The sequence below is a fragment of the Xiphophorus maculatus genome, chromosome 19 (assembly GCF_002775205.1).
Source record: "Xiphophorus maculatus strain JP 163 A chromosome 19, X_maculatus-5.0-male, whole genome shotgun sequence".
Taxonomy (NCBI): Eukaryota; Metazoa; Chordata; class Actinopteri; order Cyprinodontiformes; family Poeciliidae; genus Xiphophorus; species Xiphophorus maculatus.
This window is the reverse complement of record NC_036461.1, coordinates 2,693,973-2,706,239: the sequence shown is the minus strand read 5'-3', so window position 1 is coordinate 2,706,239 and position 12,267 is coordinate 2,693,973. Positions and strand designations below refer to the sequence as shown.

The 12,267-nt window shown below is 39.9% G+C and overlaps 1 long non-coding RNA gene across 1 annotated transcript; it reads left to right on the top strand.

Annotated features, from left to right (window-relative positions):
• The first annotated feature begins 696 nt into the window (after positions 1-696).
• Positions 697-3,791, top strand: LOC111612298. Its single transcript, XR_002754528.1, has 4 exons — positions 697-957; positions 1,597-1,736; positions 2,857-2,944; positions 3,226-3,791. It is a non-coding gene; the product is annotated as an uncharacterized LOC111612298 (long non-coding RNA).
• Positions 3,792-12,267: the final 8,476 nt, after the last annotated feature.

Genomic DNA, 12,267 nt, shown 5'->3' with positions numbered 1-12,267 from the left:
CTTAATTTAATCACTGTTTAATTACTGCTGTCCCCTGAGGGGCGCTCTGCGAGGTTCAGCTACTGAGCTTTTTCCTTTTCCTCTGCCTCCACCTCTAGATATGTTTTCAGCCAACAGACAGTCGTTCCAACATGTGGCGCTCTCAAAAGCCTCAGCGTTATTTCAATCTTACCCCAGGGCTTTTTGCACAAATCTGCTGATGAGAAGGTCAAGGGAATGCACATATGTGTGGTGAAAGGAAGCATGACACCACAAATATTAATTTCATCCACTTGTGCAAGGTAAGAAAAAGCAGGAAGAGTCCTAATGTGCAAGCTGTCAATGCCCACCATTTCAGGACCGCCACCATGGTGAATCTGCATTCAGGATGTGGATGTGGAGGGAAACATGGGAGTGATGCAGCTTATTAGAAAACACAGAGGAAAGGCATCATCAAGTCTTAAATAAAGATTTAATCAGTACCCATTTATATATCAAGGAAAATATTTCAAAAAAAAATTTCAGTAAATATATTTTAAATGGGCCTTTTGGTGTGAAATTAACAGTAAGAACCAAAGAACCCATTAAGAACAAGTTGCTCTTAATGTTTCATACAGATGGTAAATGGCTTGTACTTGTTTAGCACTTTATCAAGAAAAACAAAAGAAAAGGCGAGTTAAGTGTGTTTTGATCTAATAGTTTGTATCGAATCAACCAGGCTACTCAAAGTGTAATTCATCTGATGTTGACGCCACGCACGGCTGTAATAAACAGGAAGTAGCGGTTGCAAACTAGGATGGACCACACATCTCAGAAAAACAGAGAAAAGTTTCCAGGAATGTCTTGCTATCAGGCACGTTGTAATTGTTCTTTCATGTCAACTAGTGTTGTCGATGCTACACGATGTCCAGAGACGTAGAGAAAGAAATGCAACTCTAATGGACGCCAACAGCGGAAACAGCTGCTCAGTGATGTCAGGTAGTTTGTTATGTCAGAACTTATTCAGCAAATGTGTTTCTGTCTCGATCCACATTAACTCTTTTTCAGGAAAGCCAAAAACCACCTAAACGTAAAAACGTTTTATGCTAAATTGACAGTTATTTTGAATAATTTAAATCAACCTTTTCTAATGCAATACTTCAAAATGCGCATAAAAAACATGACTAGTAATTATGAAAGAAAAGGCAAAGAAAATCTCAGCTGGTGTCGGAAAAAGATAAAAAGCAGATTGAAGGCCCAGACAATTATCTGTTTTAAGTCTAAAAGAAGAGCTGAAGATCAAGGGACAGAAAGAGGCTTCCACATCCTTTAAGATTGGAGAACAGTTTCTAATCCAGTTTCTTCTGATTTCTCCATGTGTGGAAAATATCACTTATTGTCCGAAAAACACTGAGGTTTTCAGTACTTCCTTCCCCTTGTGGCCAAACAGAGCATAAGATGTGGTTTCTCTGGATTACCAGAAGCGCACTACCACAGAACCAGCACTGGGCCGGTGTCAGGGGAATATCTCACAGTTTAGCTGTTAGGCTACAGCAATCAATAGAAATTTAGCATGGTAATGATCAGGTGCAGGAAAGGCTGGTTCTCCTGTGACTCTCTCTCTTCTCCCTTTCCCAGAACATAGCATGGAGCTCAGACTCCCAGAGGCCTGCGGGAATCACAGCTGCAGCTCTGAGCCGCACATCAACCCTCAGCTGAGGATTACAGCAGCAGAAACAAACAAACAAGGCCGTCTGCGGGTCCGTGCCACAGACCAGGTCGGCAATGAAGCCACTGATGGCACACTCTTATGCACAGGCACACACACTCCAAGTCGTACGATGTTCATCCATTCCCATCCTGCAGAAGCTTGGAGTCATTTTAGCCTGTGTTGAGGGTATAATGGGACAAATAGAGATGCTGTTGTGTGTGGGCGTGGGGGCGTGTGTGTGTGTGTGTGTGTGTGTGTGTATGACTGATAGATGTGATGCTGTTTCTCTGGAGGATCCATGTTGATAGCTATCGCCAGAGGAAGAGGGTTGAGACAGTTGGGACTTCTGGGCATTCAGATTGGAGTGTTGACAGGTTTATTATTGAAGTTTGCATCCCTCCCCACCCCAACACACACGCACGCACCCCATCTTTCACTGAAGCGGAGGTGTCAGGCTGTGATTGTCACTCTCTCCTACTGTAGTTTTGTTCAGGACTTACAACACGTCTGCTGTCTCCACACCAGCTGGTCTCCCGAGTCTCTGGCAGCTATTTCAAGGCATCAGGAGGGGACGACAATAACACAGATGAATTAAATGGCCTAACACTTTGTTGTTTATATACTCAAACTTGTTAACAATTGTACTTTCAGAGTTGATGCCAGAACCTAAAATGAAATTGGCTGAAGTGAACTGTGCCAACTGCAGTCCCTTTGAGCTGGCTGTGCCGGTTTGTTTGTGTCGAGCAGGAAGCGCCGCCAGAGTCCCGCAATTTAAGACCTCCTGCCTCTGTGCGCCATAAACTCTCACAATCATATTGTAATGAGGTCTTATCCATCATGGTGCTGTTTACCGTGTAATCAGATAACATTATCAAACTGAAGCTTAATCAGAGCCTGGTGAAAAGCCACTGCTGTACAACCTGCTGGCATTACTCTTCTAAATGAATGGATGAGAGAATGGGATTTAAATCAGGACTCTATATGTTAATGCCGTGGTTTAGCTCCCTGCTGAATTACTTTCTGTGGCGGCACAAAGAGGTGGGCATGGAAGCCATGTAATGCAGATCAATGTCTGTGGAGTTCTGTGAAAACCATAACACAAGAAGGAAATTTCTCATTTATTAAGAAGGAAACATTGGTGTTTGTGTAAATATGAAAATGTAACTGCTGATATTTACGTCCTGCAGGTAACTGTGTCCTGATTGGCCACAAGAGGGAAGCAGCTGGTCACAGAGAGATGGGGCGGGATCCAAGTTCATGGAAAGAACTACACAGGTGCATATTGGTAAATTATTTTTTAGTAAAACTGACTAACACTCACATAAAGCTGAACACAGATATTTACATGCTCTGTGTAAAAATATATATTTTTCCTCTGTGAAATTAAATCAGACTAAACTTTTGCTATGTTTGGAGAACCCAAGTTATTTTGTCCTTGTTAAATGCCAGAATAAGTAAGGAGAGATTTTTATACATATTATTTATTAGCTTTCTCTTATTATTCTAAAATTTACATTTATTTCTTGAGTAACTTAATAGCTTATTTTTCCCACCAGTTTCTCAGAAGTTTGAAAAACTTCGGGTCCGATCTTGGTGCACCTGACCCAGGTTAGCCATCCGCCTCGCTCGCCACGGTCAGGGCTTCGTGATGGACTTCCTGTCTGATGTCTTGAGACATATTTCAATATCTTCTTCCCTCGTGATTTATGTTGCGATGTTCTTCCTGCAGTGAAACCAGACGACAGTATGATCCTGCTACCTCTGTGCTTCAAAGCTGGGATGGTTTTACAAGACTCATTGTTTTTCTACCAAATGTCATTATGGCCAAACGCTTTCATTTCTGTCTCATCAGATCCCAGGACTTGTGTGCAAAATTCTACATCTTTGTTCCTCAGTACTTTTGCTTCTTCCTCTCTGAGTGGCCTTTCAGTCCATGTAAGAGCAGAACTCACTTCTCTGGATAATTATGCTGTTACCAGCTTAAAGGTCTTTAGCTTTTGTTGTTGGGTCTGTTTGCTCACTTCACACCACAGAACCCATCTTCGTTCTGAATGCTGTGATGGAACAGATGAATGTAGAACCTTCAGGCATCTGGACATTTCCCTAAGGATGAACCAGACTTGTTGACGTCCATGGTTCTCTTCCTGATATCTTGGCTGATTCAAATTTTCCATGATTAGAAATTTTCATTAGACCGTCTCACTACTTCCTCCTGGTCTGTGATGGACCTGAATTGTGGACCAGATTGTACATAATCAAATGTCTCAATGGGACACCGCTCTACACAAAAAGGCAAGAAACTTTCTGTTAAAATGATTAAAGTTCTGATTTCTCAGAAAATGAATTTTGGCTTTTTATTCACTGTAAGCCAGAATAATCAAGAAATAAACACTAAATATATATTAATCTGTGTGGAATAGATATACAAAACATTTGTGCTTCACTTCCTGATGTCTTTTACTGAAATAAATTAACCTTTGGTTGATATTCTAAATTATTGTGATGGAGCTGTGTCGATTCAAACGTGTTACCATAAGCCTTACTTTAATAAATCATATATTTTATTCTTTCATTTAAATACAGCATGATCTTAAGAGAAGAGGAAAGCTCCGTGGACACGAAATCTAAATTTAAAGGTATTGGTTTTTATCATTAATGAGAGAGTCTGTGATCAAAGGTTCACAATACTCAAAAGCAGCTAGGTTGCTCTCAGAAGGGGGAGGGGGCGGACCAAGTGCTCTCCAGCCAGGCTGAGTAAATTAGCAGATCAGCTAATCAGAATTCAGCTGGAAGATGGAAGTTAGAGCAGACTAATTGAAGACAGATTTAAGGGGCATCCATCTGGATGTTGCAACGCTCCTCTCTCGCTCTCCTTAGCAATATGTGTTGAATTTTAATAATGTTTTGTATATAACAGCGTGCGTATACGTGGAGCGAGGAGGGGGCATGAGTGGGTGGAGATGGACTTTTTTCTCCAAATGAGGCCCCTGAAAAGACTCAAACATACAGGGAGAAATAACTCAAAGGAAATGTGGAGCAGATTTTCCATTTTCTTGCCCCCTTTGCCTCCCTCAGGGGAGGGGGCGCGGTGCGGGGCGGAGCCGGGACCGCCACGCGCTTCTGATAAACATCACATGTGGGATGTTGTCAGCACCTGCTCAACGCAGGCACAAGAGCCAATTAAACATGTATAGGTGGATGTTGTCCACATGATTAGAGTCCTAATCCCGGGTGTGTGGGCGTGTGGACCTGCTCACGTTACAACTCCAGGTTTCCTCTCTACCACGTAGGAGCCAGTGGCGCCCCTAGAAAAGGACCAATCACTGTCATCCACTGAAGTCATCTAATTATAGAACGTCATATTCTGCAAAATCATGTTTTAAAGATGAAATACATGGTGAAAAACTAAAATAACGTGCATTTTTCACTACTACTGCGTGTGCACATTAGAAATGTGCTGCTCTGATGAACAAACTTTATAAAATATGCAAATGATCTCAGAGAATGGCAGTAAATGCTAAAAGTCTTTGATTTAACTGTTCCCATATCACTATACTACTACCACCACATTTCACCCAGAAACAATCAGCTGTTCATCTCTCATGCAGTGACAGTGCATCTAACCATTCTCAAGCTACTTGATGCTATTAAACTACAGAGATTTCTAGAATAATTATTTACCAGAAAAACATCTCGGACGTTGAAACGTCTGCCAGGAAACAGAAAGTTTTTCATGATGAGAGGAGTAAATTACAGTATCCACTGGAACTGAAAATCAGAAACTTGAATGAACCCCCTCCCCCAAAGTTTTAGAGATTTTAAAGTCAGATGTTTGTCTCTGAGATTAATGTTGTAAGTTTTGTTTAAATGATAGATCTGGGTTCTTTTTCTTTAACAGAACAACATTGTGATGCAACCATGTTCCTCACCGTCTCATGCAATCACTTTTTTGACTTTATAATGTCTGAATATTTTGGCTTTACTATTGTAAATTTTCGCCTTTAATCACTAATTCACAACTTTTGGCATCAAACCAAATCCATGTTGTTTTCTTCTGAATAGCTACATATATCTTTACTTCTCTGTGGCCACATTACGTATATTTTTGTTGTTGTGTTTCTTTTTTAGGGTAGCTGTTCTTGAAAAAATTTGATAGTTTGAAATTGTGGAAAATGTTAGCCTTGATAACCCAAAAGATCAGACCTGATGGAACCCATCATCTTCAGCGAGAACTGGTGACAAAATATGCAATTTAGGATAAGCAAAAATGTCATATTAGATTAAGATAAACCTCTGACAAACCGTGCTTCAAATAAAAACAAAAGAATTAATTTAATCCATTTTTATTAAATGTGATGCGCCTTAGTTGAACCCTACATGCAGTTTATTCGTGTTGTTTACCATTTTCAGGTTTTCTTTGAGTTGTTGCCGTTTGTCAGTTTGATATTGTCTTCTCTGACCTTCATCATTCTTTCCTTGAGCTTTACAGCTGATCCTAATCTGACAGTGAAAATACTGGAGCGAAGCGCGCTGTCAACATGGCAGTCACAATTGCTGTTATTTTCCTCCAGACCTGCAGGAACATATTTTCAGCAATCCTCCGAGGCCGTATAAATATATATATATATATATATATATATATATATATATATATATATATATATATATATATATATATATATATATATAAATCCGACCAGTCAAACTTCTGGTAACACCTTACGGTCAGGAAGCAGCTTTTAAGTTGAAAAAGAAATGATGAAAAGAGGAAAGATAGGAAGTTTGATTTGATTTTAAAGGATGTCTATGTGCCATCTCGGTTTGAGCCAGACTGAACACGCTGCACTGCTGTAACAACAAAGTTAGGAGACAGAAGGAAGTGAGAAATAATAAAAAAATAAGTTTATTATCTTCAATACGAGTTGTAATTTCTCTCCCAGATCTTAGAGATCTGCTGCTTTGATATGCATGGATGCATAGCTACACGAAGCTGTTGTAAAAGGGATAAAAGCGTTTCTACAAGGTGTGTGATTTCCATCCCCGCAGTCAACATGCTGCACAGCTGGATGCAGATTGCCTGCCGAAGCTCACAGTTAGCGCAGAGTAATAGCATACGTGGAAAACCGGCCCTGGGACAGTCCATGTCCTCACATTAGATGTCTATTTGAGAAGAAATGATCCAGCAGTGGCAGTGATTGTTGTAATGATACATCCCTAACCAGACATTTTTCATAAATGGAACCTTGGATGTGGGCCTGAGAAAAATCAAAAATGGGTATTGCAATGTGCAGAAGCAATTTAGAGAAACACTTCTGCACTGAATCTTTGGATCGTGGCTCGGATGTCTCAGGGTAATAGAGTTCATGTTTGGGGATTTTCATTCAAACCATTAAAGTTTAGAAGGACAGAACTACAGCCACAGTGACAAAGAAGTTTCTTACATCTGAATTTCCTCACATTATTTTTTGACTGATGGGTTTACATACTGAAAATGAATTGCTGTGGCTGGAATATATGTTTAACACGGTACATGAAGGCTTTCATTCAATGCCATTTCCTTCTGATACGCAGGACTGAACTTAACCTGAGGATATGACAATATCACTAGAATAGGATGTTAATCTGCCTGCACTTATAAAATTATTATAAAGCGATTAGGAGAGCAGAAACAGTATCTACATCTCATCGCATTTGGAAAATGATCTGACTTGTACAGACTGGTTTATGTTAGAAGTGACTCCTCCTTCGTCACTGGCGACAGAACAAGGCAACGTCAACAGCAGAATCTGAATTGAGCAGCATGACTGTGTCTCCAGTTTTGATGTTTGCATCACTCTGATGGTAGGAAGACAAACTTCCCTGAGGACCAGGACGCTCCTCTTCCATTATCGTATGTTGTCTGTTCTTCTCTGGATATTTGAAATTTGGACCATTCTCAAGTAAAACTGAACTAAAGAAAAGGTTTTTTAAAATGTTGAGTCTCTGCCAACCGCCAAGTTACCAACAAAACCGTAAGAGAACAATGCCAGAGGCAACCATTGCAGAAAAAGTCCAGAAATTGTGGCAAACATCAAGCACTGAAGACGACAGTCTCCATCACTTGATGTCGACCTGGTTATGACCAGACTGATTAATGTAACCTCCACCAAACCTTGGTGAGTTCTACAACAGTGTATTAAGGCAACGTAGATAGAAAAAAAGGGAAGGATTTCTGAGATTAATCTAAAAATGAGATTTTTTAAGACAATTTTTGACTTTTAAAGCTCAGAAATTCATCGGCAGGTTTTTGGTGTAAATTTACTCCTTTTTTTTATGGCCCTAATACAACATTGTAAAGTCCTTCTTTTTGCCAAGTAAAATGACCCTAGGTATAAGTGTGTGTGGTTGCTGATCCTGTGTGTCTCTGTTTATGTACAGTGTACCACGCCTCTTGTCCAATGACCAAGTCTGAAAAAGCCGGTGGGCGGATGGATGGACAGTTAATTATGAGACTTCTTAAAGACCATTTAGAAAACTTCCATTTTTTTTAAAAAGACCATGTGCCATTTTCCTTCCACTACACAGTTATGTACAACTTTGTGTTGAACTATTTCATAAAATCACAATAAAGTACATTCAGGTTTCTGGTTGTAATGTGCCAAAATGTGAAAAAAGAGAGTTCAAGGACACAAATACTAGTAAGACAATGCATAATAAACACTTTGCTGTGATTTTTGTGACCATAGCTCTGCGTACGGAGTGGCGTTCCTTTTACATCCTGCTCTGTGTTAAACACACCAAGGTGAAGTTGGACACTGACATACATTAACTTTGACCCTGACCAAACATTTACATACACAAACCGCCTCTGCTGATTCCCCCATAAACATGACACATGTGTGATATGGCTGTCAGACGGCGGCGAAGGCTCTGTGACCGCCTGACACTTTGACAGCGCGCGGATGCCGATGTGAAATTTTCTGTGTAAGGTGGGAGCGTGGAAGGCGTCTGGAGTTTCAGGGATCTCTGATTTGCTTGATGGGGTGAGCGTCTTCATGCTGCCCTGCTTTGGCTGTGCTAGCTTTGCTCCATCCCTCAGGTCAGCCGGGGTTTAATTGTCTGCCTTAAATATTCATGGGAGCATTGAGTAGATAAATGAAGGTATAAGTACACTGTAAAATTTTCAATAGGTCAGGTGTCGTTGACTACACTGGATACAATTTACTGTAAGATCTGACATTCGCTGCAGTGCCAATTAATATGTTAAGAGCCTGAAAAAGATCCCAAATGACATTTTCCATTTCTGCATTATGAAACAATCCACTCCTAGATGGATAACTTTAAGACTAAAGGTGGGATGCAGTGAAATGTGTGCTTTATGAATCTATATAATTCTACCATAAACTCTCACCTTTGAGGCTTTCAGTCATTAGATTTACCTAATTCAGCTGAGAACCTGAGCTTTGTAGAAAAATCAGTTTATAACCCAACATTTACGCAACAACACAAAATAAAGCAAGTCAGTTCACACCATCTAACGAAGGGAAAATGTGAAAAGGATAAAAACATACAAAAAGAAATGACATTAAAATTTTTTTTGAACATATACACAAAAATAGCTAACATTGCGGAACAAAACAGTTCAGTGTTTGTGGGTTTTCTATGTAACAAAATTCCAAATTATTTATGGAAAATCGACCTGTTCATGGATGATTTGTTCTTCAGGAAGTAAATCCAAAAATTTCTAAAGAAAATGCAATTTGGGAATTTGAAATACGTAAATGCAATGCTACTTGGCTGACGCTAGCAAAGCAGCCAATCCAGGAGCAACATTAGCGTCCCTTGCCACTGATTGGCTGAATCCCCAAGAACACACATCAGGAAGACTGTTAGCTTCTGCAGTAGGGCTAACTTGGCATATTAATGTATGTTTGAACTATTTAAATACGGATTCTGAAGTATTTGTGGATTTTAGCTAGTCACAATCGCTTGTCTGACTCGTGTGTACGGGGCTGGGGGATCCACTGTAACGCCCCTAAGAAACCATGTCAATCACCTGCGATTGTATGAACTAAGAGAAAAATATAGATTAAAATTCAATTCATCCACATTTTATTTGAAAAGTAGAAGTATCCCTAATGCTAATAATAAATGCATGATAATTTTGCAAATATAACAAAAATTTCAACTAAACTGGGTGAAATTAGGTCTGAAATAAAAGTATGTTAACAGTAACAGCATTTTATAATAATTATGATTATTATCAAATCATGAAACACTAAGACAAAAAACAGGACTAAATATTTTGATTGATTTTTGTTAGTTGTCCTGACGCTGCTGTCACTGGTTTTTTTAATCAGTCACCATAGCAACACAATCAAACAGAAAGTTAAGTCAACCAACCACATGTGCCCCTCCTGCCAAGGTTAGCAGCCCCTCACACGGTTTGCCTCCATCTCTCTCCTTAATGACTTATTTGATGATAATTAACCCTGAATCCTACAGAGACGGGCCGGTGTGAGATTGATGGCCCCGTCGGCCCACAGCACCTGTTCTGCTGCAAGGCCCACGGTTACCAAACCACGGCCAGATATGACTGCCCCGAAGCCCTGCATGCTAACGTCAAAGACAAACACAGGGCCTCCCCAGTGACCCGGCTGTTCTGTACAGCACAACACTGTGACCATAACCTCTGATTACACTCATTACTCCAACCATAGGCTGGTGGCGCTAAGAGCAGCCTGCGCTTCGTTTTGGCCCAGTTTGTGGTGTTCAGTTAAATATCTAACAATAGTGTGTGAATAAGTTTTTGGCAATAAACAAATGAATTCTGTGTGGATGTCTGAAGACATTTAGAAAAATCTGTAAGGATAAAATGTGAAAACAGACATCTGATTATCATATTTTATCATTTAGTTTGTTTGCCAAACCATATTTTGTTTTGGTTTATTTCCTGCCGGAAAAGCAAACCATCTTTCCACTATTGACTGACATTTCCAGCCTCTACACATTTGTTCACTATAACCATGAACATATGTTAAGTCTGTATGTATATATATATATATATATATATATATATATATATATATATATATATATATATATATATATATATATATATATATATATATATATATTTTTTTTTTTACATTTAAACAGTTTTCTTCTGCAGGTCTTCCTCTCAACATGGAGGGGTGAAGCGTTGGTCTCTGTCATGCAGCAGAGGGGATTTGGGAGAAGGAGGGGAGGACATTCAAATGCAGGAAAGTGTTTAATTTTTCATAAACAGAGGAACCACCAAATGCACACAACTAACAATGTACCCCAAAGCAGATGTAGAGCGTTTTTAATTTATGGAGAACCGAGCAAAATGGGCAGATGGAGCAAGAGGAGGTGGAGGCATGCTAAGGGACTTTTCTCTCTTCTCACCTCACAAACAACAGAAGCCTGTGAGTGTGCCACACAACACGCACAGACACACTCCCACACACCACTCAACAACACGGCTGCGTGCACAAATGCAGACATGCACCACCCCCCAACAGTTTACATGGCCCAAAGCCGCCATCCTTTCCACTACAAACGCTCACAGTCCTCAACACAACTCTACTCCTTTTCTGCAACCCACAACAAAACTCAAGCTGATGAGTCGTCCTCCCACGCAGACACGTACGCTACTGAAAATGATTCCACCAACATCAGGCCTTCCCAGACACACGGACAAGTTCCCTGGGATTTCACTGGACTCGGCAGAGAAGAGCCAGTAATGAACTGCCTGGTGCGCTCTGCAGAGTCTGCAGCAAGTAGACAGACTTCATTCTGCTGGGCCATATGCAGGTATGAATATGCATGTGAATCTGTCATACAAGCAACAAACACAACATATATATGATGTCAAAGGTCATGGGTGTGAGGAGAGAGACTGGGTCTCTGTTGGACATGAAGGATATATTCAGAAAACGTGGTTTGACTGTGAAATGACGATGTTTCAGTGCAGTTCCTGCCTTTCTTCAGGACATCGCTGATTGGCAGAACGAGCTCAGATGTTTTTATGGTGCTTTTCAATAAATTACAACATCCCTCAAAAGCAGTGGTGTACAACAGTAACTAAAAAGTTAGTTCTGCTAACTTTAAGGCAATGGGCTGATTATAAACATTAGTTCAGCTAACGATAAAGTGCTACACCAACATAGTATTTAGTGGAAGCTAATACTAAAGCGCTAAGTCCAATTCAAATTATATCTGTCCCTGAAATGTACAACATTCAAGCACCAATTTAATTCTAACATTATGATAAACATGTTCTACAGTCCCTTTAGATATAGTATTGGTGTTTAAACCTTGTTCTCTGCTGTCATTGTTTTATTTTGTTCTTTGTTTTCAATATTGGAGGAAAAATAGTAGAGGAAATGGAACCGCTACATAAACGTTCTTCCCCAACTTCAAATTAAGAGCATGAAGATAAACGGCTAACTACTTGAAGAATTCTTAACAGTTGATAACCAAAACTTCAACACAGATAAACTTTATTCAACTGAAAGTTAACAAAACGGCAAAGTAAATTAACGTAAAAAGCGGAAAAACTTACTTAGGGGAAGCTAAGTCAGCTAAATGTTTCC